Source organism: Peromyscus maniculatus, chromosome 3 (assembly GCF_049852395.1).
Source record: "Peromyscus maniculatus bairdii isolate BWxNUB_F1_BW_parent chromosome 3, HU_Pman_BW_mat_3.1, whole genome shotgun sequence".
NCBI classification, from domain to species: domain Eukaryota; kingdom Metazoa; phylum Chordata; class Mammalia; order Rodentia; family Cricetidae; genus Peromyscus; species Peromyscus maniculatus.
In genome coordinates this window covers 110,250,319-110,259,859 of record NC_134854.1, presented here as the reverse complement: position 1 = coordinate 110,259,859, position 9,541 = coordinate 110,250,319, and the positions used below count along the sequence as shown (strand labels likewise).

The 9,541-nt window shown below is 45.2% G+C and overlaps 1 non-coding gene across 1 annotated transcript; it reads left to right on the top strand.

Annotated features, from left to right (window-relative positions):
- The first annotated feature begins 7,363 nt into the window (after positions 1–7,363).
- On the top strand, positions 7,364–7,497 carry LOC121828423 (small nucleolar RNA SNORA61). Its single transcript, XR_006070896.1, has one exon. It is a non-coding gene; the product is annotated as a small nucleolar RNA SNORA61 (small nucleolar RNA).
- The last annotated feature ends 2,044 nt before the right edge of the window (positions 7,498–9,541 follow it).

Sequence of the window (9,541 nt, the reverse complement as noted above, 5' to 3'; positions counted from 1 at the left end):
CAGGGGGTGGTGGAGAGGAGAGTATTGGGGTGGCCACTCTGGGGTGACGGGGACACCCCTGCTGACTTTGTAAGCTGGAGAGCCTGAACTAAGCGGGAGTTCCCATTGGTTATTTTTTTTTAACCATGAGTATGGTGGAGTTAAAGGGGAAGAAGTGGAGTGCAGAAGATTCTCAAGAGATCAGAGATAAGAGGCTTAAGTCCCCTGCGGCTTTGGAGAGAGTGGGTATTGATCCTGGGTGGTATAACTGGTAGGGTGTCACAGTTGAATGCTTTGCAATGGAGGGAGTTTCCGTGTCTCATACCTGCATCCACCTGGGAAGCCAGTAAGGGAAAAGGTGTGTCAGATTGTGTGGTTTGGAGGAGGAGGAGGAGGGGAGTTGTCCGTGAGCCTGGAGTCAAGTGGACTGGGGGAGCAAAGGAAACAGAGGCTCTACTTTGGCTAAGAGGTCCCTCCCCAGAAAGGGGCCTAGGACAGTTGGTACCGTTAGGAAGGGGTGGGTAAGGTAAACACCTCTAACGATACAACTAAGTGGTGGGATTTGGTGAGGTTGGTAAGGCTGTCCCCTACCCCAACAATAGGGGAACTAGAAGGAGAGGTGGGTCCCCAAAACTCCTTTAGGACCGCATAGGTAGTCCCAGTGTCTACAAGGAAGGACATGCATATACCCGATACTGTGCTGACTGCCTGAGGCTGCCTGTTAGAGATGGTGGTGGTCAGGCCAAGGGAGCCCAGGCCCCCTCAATTGTCCACAGCCAGACCTAGGAGGTCATCCTGAGGGCAATCTGGGCTTGATGTACCCACGTCTCGAAGGCTATGGGGGCAGTCAGCAGCCCAGTGTCCCTCTTGATGGCACCTTGGACATGGTTGGTAGGGTTTGGGAGGGTTTGGGCAGACCCAGGCTCAGTGATTCTCCTGACCACATTTGAAGCAGGGACCTTGAAATTCTCTGGCTTTCAGCAGCGAGGGAGCAGTTGCTATGGCTGGCTGAGAGGCCTTAGTCAACATCAGATTTTTGTTCTCAGGCTTTTTCATCTCTTCCATGGTACACCTTAAAGGCTACCAGGGGCTCCCTTTCTAGATGTTTAATGTCAGGGAAACTCTGGGAAAAGTCATGCTTTAAGAGCAGACTTATGGAGATAGGCCAGAAGGTAGGTTTTGTCTGGACTTCATCTGCGTGTGGTCTAGCCTGGACCAAACTCACCTATGCTCCTCAGGGAGATCGCTGGTGAGAATCATATAAACATCATGGGAAGTACATTTTTAAGACTGAGTAATATATTGGAATTCTTTAATAAAGGTGAAAAAGTAGCCATATGGGACCCCAATCCTTTTCTATTTGAGAGTGTTCACTTAATGAGTAGGAGATGTGAACCCTGACCACATCTGCTCTCCACCACAGCAAACTTCCACAAAGGAAGGCTTGTTTAGGCTGGGTAGGGGGAAGTTGTTGGTAGAGTTTTCCTGTCCTGATCACCTGCTCCCAAATAACCAGCAGCCGCTTCCCAAATAACTGACTCAGAGACTTAATATAAATTATAAATGCTCAGTCAATAATTCAGGCTTGTTAGTGACTAGCTCTTACAACTTAACTCTTTTCTATTAATCTGTGTGCTGCTCCAAGGCCCATGGCTTTTACCTCTATGCTATTTTATGTGTCTGACTCATTCTCTGTCAGGCTGTTGACTCCTCTGACTCTGCTCTTCCTCATCTCATCATTCGCATTCGACTTTCCTCCCTAACATTATCCTGTTCAGCTATTGGCCAGTCAGCTTGTTGATTAAACCGATCATAGTGACATATATTCACACAGTGTACAGAAGGATTATTCTACAGCATTTCCCCTTTTTTGTCTAATTAAAAATGAAAGTTTTAACTTTAACATAGTAAAATTATATACAACAAAAACAGTTATCAAAAATTACAGTTACAATATCCAGTCTATTTGTATTTGGCAAAATTAGAGAAAATATTCTATTATCTATCTCATCTTGGTGAGTCTAAAGTTTTATATCTAATTTGCTTTCTCTCATAACTAAGGAAAACTTAACTCTTTAATTTTGAACTCCATTGAAGACTCCAGAAGAATGAAATGCTACCTAATGACAGGGACATCAGGCTGCCTAGACAGTCACCTAAAGTTTCTTTGTAACACTGGGGCATGTACCTTTGGCCTACAGGCCTAGCATATCTGACAGACTTTCCTGTGAAGGAGGGAATTTTGAAGGACTGTCCTACCTTGTCTTGGCAAAGTTTGGCAGTTGCCTTTCTTGCATCCTGCTGGTCCAGTTTGGACAGTAACTGTCAGCAATTGAGGCAAGGGCAGTTTCTTTGCCCACATGGCTAGCTTTTGCCATAAATTAAACAAACTCCATACAGAGTTTCTTCGATGCCCATCATCTTCTCTGAAGTAGATAGGTGATGGCAGGAACATATTTGTCTCACTGTCATGAAAAGCCTTAGGTTATTAAACATCTTAGATGCCATATTCTGTAGGTCTTTGACGTGTCTGAAGACTCTCTCTCTAAATATACCTGTGTACGCCTTGAAAACATACCTAACATGACAAGTATAGATGACTATTAATCTGTATTTCTTAACTATACATTACATGTTAAAATGAGCTTCATAAACACAATACCTTAAACAAGAATAGAAATATACATACAGTATAGCTGGTCTTCCTAGGACTTGGTTATCATCTCAAAATTTTCTCTCTGGAACCTAAAGATACTTCATCCACAAACAGCATGAAGATATGTGGAGAAACCATGCCCACATTCCCAAGAATTGGGGGGTGTGCATGGCTCTTGGTTATTTGGTGGGTTATGGATGTTTGTTATCATTTAGGGGAATATAGAATATTGATACATATTTAAAGTTATTTTTGTTACACTGTATATGTGTTTCTACTCTTATTTAAAGGATTTTTGCATATTGATAAAAATTTAAGGTTATTTTTGTTACAATATATTGTATATATGTTTCTATTTTTGTTTAAGGTATTGTATCTATGCAGTTCATTTAAAAATGTAAGGTAAAATTTGTTTTTGAAAGCTGTTATTATAAACTATAGGATAATCAGGAAACATAGGTTAGTGGTTAGTCATTTATAACAATCAAATTTGTAGATATGTTAGGTATGTTTTCTAGGTCAGATAGATATATTTTAGATGGATGATCTGCAAACCTTTCAAAAACCTACATTTAAAATGTTTTGTTAATTTAAAGTTTTTCATGACAATGAGACACATCTACTCCTGGCAGCACCAACTTACTTCAAAGAAGATGATGGATGGGCATTGAAGAAACTCCTTATGGAGTTTGCTTTCATTGTGGCAAGGTTAGCCACTGGGCAAAGAAACTGTTCTTGCCTTTGACTGCTGACAATGTGCTGTGCAGACTGGACATGCATGGCACACAGGAAAAAGACTGTTGAAATTTGCCAAAACAAGGCAGGACAGCCTTTCAAAATTCCTGCTTCACAGAAGAGTCTGTCAGATAATCAGCAGGACACATAGGAAAGCGACTGATGAACTTTGCCAAAACAAGTTGTGACAGTCCAAAATTCCTGTTTCATAGAAAAGTCTGCCAGATACTCTGGGCCTGTAGGCTAAAGATGGATGCCCCAATGTTGCAGCGGAACTTTGGGTGACTGTCCAGGCAGCCAAATGTCTCTATTGTTAGATAATATTACATCTTTCTGGGTCTTTGATGGTGTTGAAGACTATTAAATAGTTACAGCCTCAGTTTTCCTTAGTTGTGATAGGAAATAAATTAGGTGTAAAATTTTGGATTCAGTAAGGATAGGATAGATAATGCATTATTTTCTTTGAATATGCTAACTACAAATAGACTGAATATTGTAAATAGTTCTTACTTGATAACTGTTTTTGTTGTATGTAGTTATACTATGTCAAAGTTAAAACCTTTACTTTTATTTAGACAAAAAGGGGAAATATAGAATATTTTAAGGGGTGTTACTTTTGTTTATGTTGCATTAGTTTAACTCTGTGAAGCCGTGTTACTGTGCCTGTCTAACACACCTGATGGTCTAATAAAGAACTAACTGGCCAATAGCAAGGCAGGAGAAAGGATAGGCAGGGCTGGCAGGCAGAGAAAATATATAGAGGGAGAAATCTGAGAGGAGGGATCTGATCTAGGAGCCAGAGAAGGAGGAAGACTCCAGGGGCCAGCCACCCAGCTACACAGCAAGCCATGGAGTAAGAGTAAGATTACCAGAAGTAAGAGAACAGGAAAAGCCCAGAGGCAAAAGATAGACAGGTTAATTTAAGGAAAGCTGGCTGGAAACTAAGCCAAGGTAAGGCCGGGCATTCATAAGTAAGAATATGCCTCTGTGTGTGATTTATTTGGGAGCGGGGTGGCAGGTCCCCCAAAAGAGTAAAAAAAAAAAAAAAAAAAAACCCAACAATACTGAGTTATTCTTCTCTTTTCCTCCTTGAGGGAGAACAGTCCATGTAAGCTGTCTGGCGCACTGTGTATCAGGTCCTCCCAGTGCTGAGATATCACAGCCAAGTAAAGGTACTGGACGAAGGGAATGACTAGAAAGGAGTGTGAGAAGAATTGTCCTGCAAGAAGAATGCAGGGAAGTGGTTGGGTCTTAGGCAGAAAGGAGGGGGTCACGTATACCCCCAAGACAGAAATTGTCAAGGGAACTGTGGGACTGGAGTGGGGGGTCATTGTCCACCAGGAAGTTGATGGACTTACTCTGTACCTGGAGCATCACTTTTGGCTCAGCGAGGGTGATGGGAGTCTCTGAGTCTGGGTGCCCGTCAGTCCTCTGCCAGGCTAAGGAGCCCAAAGGCTGGAAGAATCTCAGATGCCTCTGCTGGTGGAGCTGGACCTCCATGGCATGGCCACTTCCAGTGGCCAGGCTGTTGGCAGACAGGGCATGGCCGTGTTGGAGGCCGAGGGTTGGGGCAGCTTTGGGATCAGTATGGTCTTCCTGGCTGCATTTGAAGCAGGCCCCTGGCAGAGCTGACTTTGGCTGGGCCCCAGTCGGATGGAGCCTTGTGGACTTCCCGTTTCCTCTGCAGGAGTGCCAATGGTCTCAGGGCAGCTGCCAAGGTGTGAGCTTGGAGCACAGCCTTCTGGAGCAGCCAAGCTTGCAGGGAAGCTGCCTCCTCTCGGGTGTTAAAAACCTTAAAGGCCATTTGCACCAATTCCTGTATGGGGCCTTTTTTAGTTTCTTTCTAATGTCTGGTGATGACTGAGAAATGAAATGGGTGGCCAGGACCGTGGCTCCTGCTCGGGAGGCTGGATCAAGGTGGGTACATTGAATCATGGTCTCTTGTGATCAATTTAGAAAATGACCAGATTTTTGTCAGCTCATTGTGTAGTCTCTCAGAGCTTGTCAAAATCAACAACTTTGTTGGAGACCATCTCGATACCCTGAAGGAGGCAGCTGACCACGAGGTCCCTCCTCTGGCAGCCATTTTGACCTGGCTGATAGTCCCAGTTGGGTTCTTTTGCCGATAATGACATGTCACCCACAGGGACTGTATTGTCCATTAGGTGGGTCTGGTCTGCATACTGTCTAGCTGCTGCCTGAACCCTACCTTGCTCCTTGGGAATTAGAATGTAGGCCTGGATGACATAAAGGTCATGCCAGGTCAGGTTATAGGCTTGGGAAAGATAACAGAACTCCTTGATACAGTCAGGATTAGTAAAAAAGGAGTGAAACCACTTTTCAATCTGTGAAAGGTCCTGAAGGGAGAAAGGGACGTGGAATCAAACAATTCCCTCAGTTCTGGCCCCCTCTCAGAGGGGCAGAGGAGGGCAGAGATCTGCTGAGACTGAGTATGAGAAGCCATCAGGGAGGATTGGGGGCGGGGGGAGGGGGTGTACTGTCAGTGTGTGGATGGGGACCAGGGTACAGGTTGTGGCACTGTAGAAGGGGGAGGGGATAGAGGAGCGGCGGTTAGGAGAAGGGAGGGGGAGAGAGAAAGGTGGGTAATGGGGAGGAGGTTGTCCCGGAGGGGGAAGAGAGGGGAGGTGTGGATAAACAGAAGAAGGTTGGCCATTAAGTGGAGCCTGTGGGAGTTGGGCAGGGATCAAAGGAGTCGGGGTGCCAGCGACTCAGAAGGCTCGGTCAGGGTGGAGAGCTCAGGGTCTAAGTTCTCAGACAAAGAGGGGTCTGGAGGCGCCGCAACCCTAATCCCAATACCTGGGCCACTGAGCACTGACTACAGAGGGAGGGGCAGGAGCACAGAACCCCAAACCCTGGATGTAAATGAGCTCAAACCACTTGTCTGTACACTGGCATAAATTCTCCAGATCATGGAGGATGTTAAATCAAGTGTCTGTTCCCTCAGCTGGCCATCCTGACTGCTTATCAAGAGTGTGTTGAGGCCAGGCCACAGAGCAAAAGAAAACTAGGCATTTGGGGCATATGGTATGAGACAAGCCCAATTTGGTTAAATTTTGCAGCAGACACCCCAGGGGTGACGGAGGATCAGGACAGACCTGGCGTTACCCATTTCTACGCCTGTACCAGAGACAGAAGACTAGGGCGAGGTGTCCCACTCGAGAGCCTGGGGTCAAGCAGTGGGGGTGGGGGTAGACTTTGGGGAGGACATCTCCTAACACAAATGAAGCACGGATTCTAATTGGTCTTAATAATAAAAACCCAGAACCAGATATTGGGGTAGATGCTGAAAGATCAGTAAAGGGAACAGCCACTTAGACTCTTCTTAGCTGTACCAAAGCCTCAACTTTGAAAGGGCCAAGTGCCTGCCTCCACCCCACCTTATCACTTCCTCTCTCCGCCCGGCTGTATCACTTCCTGTTTCCTCCTCCCAAGCGCTGGGATTAAAGGTGTGCGCCACCCCTGCCTGGCCTCTAGTGGCTGGCTCTGCACTCTGATCTCCAGGCAAGCTTTATTTGTGAGAGTACAAACAAAACATCACCACACATCAAGGTCCCCTGGAACAATGTCAAGCCCAGAACAGGTGGGCTTGCCCTGGCGTGGCCATAGTCTAGCTGGGGATCCCGAGGGTCCTGGACCTGGAGAGAAGTACCTGGTACCTCTAGGCAGTGGCTGGGAAATGGGTGACTTATCCCAAGTCGAAGGTCGATCCTGTCTGGCAGAGACAAAGATAAAGGGAGAGAGAGGAGTGGCCCCCAGGTGGCCAGAGGACCCGGTCCACCTGGTGGGAGGGCTCAACTCCTCCCAGGTTTCGACACCAAGATAATAGGTTTTCTGTGCCCTGGTAATAGCAGGATTTGTGGCCAAGTATGGTTAAAACCTGGAATGTTGGTCACCGGTCCCACATTACCACATTCAGACTGGTAGACCAGTCTGTCCTCTTCGGTCTGAGGTTTAGTTAGAAACAAAGGAGAAATCCTCTACTTCCCTTTCCCATTGGATCCCAGGACTGGTTTGGGTGGTCCTAAAGAAGAAAAGGCATAGTGGAGGAAGCTGGCCTCCCAACGTTGTAGTCTGCTGCAGGGCGTGCAGGCCATATTGAAACAGGCCTGGATTCTCTTTGCAAAATGGAATAATGTGAGAATTAAAGAGACAGTGGGAAGCTCTGGGCAGTTACAGCAATGATGACTAAATACTTGGGCATTCCTTGCCTGCTAGTCTTTTTAACGAGCTAGGTAACTAACACAAGGGCCTTCATCTGTGATGTTTGCTCTACAACTGGAAACATCACGGGAAGGATGGGCAGACAAGAGAACCACGCTGTAGGCAGGAACTTTTGGTCATGCTCTATGACCTACACATCTGTAACCACATCAGCAAGGACTTTTTTTTTGGGGGGGGGGACAAAAGGACAACAGAAGGTGTTCCCAGTTGGGCAAAGAGGGTGCTGCACAAGTCTTACAGCCTAGACTCCAACCCTGGAACTCACAAAGGGAACCGACTGAGTCCACATGTGTGCTGTGGCACATGATACACTTTTTTTTTTTTTTTTTTTTTTTTTAAGAAAAGATGCTCCAGAGTTCTATAGACAGGATCAAACATTGGCAAGAAGGTGGGAAAAACAGGTAACACAGTTCTGAAATAAGTGAAAATTTGGCAAGCAAATTTGGCAATGCCCAGTAAAGCTGATGGCTTAAAGAAAAAAGTTAAAAATGTAATGTCTGAGGTAAAAGTGGTTAAAAAAACATGCAAGTAATAAAACTGTTTTCAAGCCGGGCGGTGGTGGCGCACGCCTTTAATCCCAGCACTTGGGAGGCAGAGGCAGGTGGATCTCCGTGAGTTCGAGGCCAGCCTGGGCTACCAAGTGAGTTCCAGGAAAGGCGCAAAGCTACAGAGAGAGACCCTGTCTTGAAAAACCAAAAAAAAAAAAAAAAAAAAAAAAAAAAAAAAACTGTTTTCAGATATAAAAATGTAGAGTCTCACAATGACAGCATGAAATGTGCAGGCAAATGGATGGAACTAGAAAATACCATCCTGAGTGAGGTAACCAGACTCAGAAGGTCAAACATGTATGTACTCACTCATAAGTGGATGCTAGATATAAAGCAAAGGACAATCAGACTGCAACCCACAGAACCAGGGAGGCTGTATAGCAGGGGGGACCCTAGGATGACTATGACTTGTAAGTTTTGGTTTTACTCAATCACTGGGCAAGCCTCAATGAAACATTTCACTATTAGGATAAGAATTTGTACTATATCAAGCTGATAATAGAAAAAAAAAAAAAAAGAAAAAAAGAAAATATCATCCTGAGTGAGGTAACCCAAACCCAGAAGGTCAAACATGATATGTACTCACTCGTAAGTGGATACTAGATATAAAGCAAAGGACAATCAGACTGCAACCCACAGAACCAGGGAGGCTACCTAGCAGGGGGACCCTATGATGACTGTGGCTTATAGTAAGTTTTGGTTTTGCCCAATCACTGGGCAAGCTTTAGTGAAACATTTCACTATTAGGGTAAGAATTTGTACTGTATCAAGCTGATAATAGAAAAAATAAATAAATAAAAATGAAAAAAAAATGTAGAGTCTCATATGGGCTGGCCTTGAACTAACCCTCCTGCCTCCATCCTCTACCTGTGCTGGGATTACAGGTGGGTACCACCAGGGGAGGATAGAATGTTATTTATATGAAAGCGCTACTTGAATGAAAAGTTACCAAAGCATTGCATTCATGCTAAAATTAAAGGTCCTACCAAGGAATTTAACCATAAGCAATGAGGGGAGATAGTAATAAAAACAAAGGAAATTCATTACACGATGCAAATATGACTATGTAATTTAGTGAGTGTTCTAGTAAGTTATCTGAATTTAAAACAAAACTTATAGAAATGAGATGACTCCCTAAACCAGAGCCACAGCAGAAACTGTGTTCCTGGACCCTGATGTCCAGGGTAAATCTACATCCTCTGCTGTTTGCTCAAGGGACAAACAGGGAAAAGGCAGCCTGGGAAGGTGTGGGTGATGGGGTCTACACACACCTCTCCCTGCTCCCCCTCCGCACCTGCGTGCACTCAAGACAGCATCAGGTGCAGGATTGGTGGAAACCACAGCCCCTTATTTGCATAAGTCCCTAGGCCAGTGCTGCCAA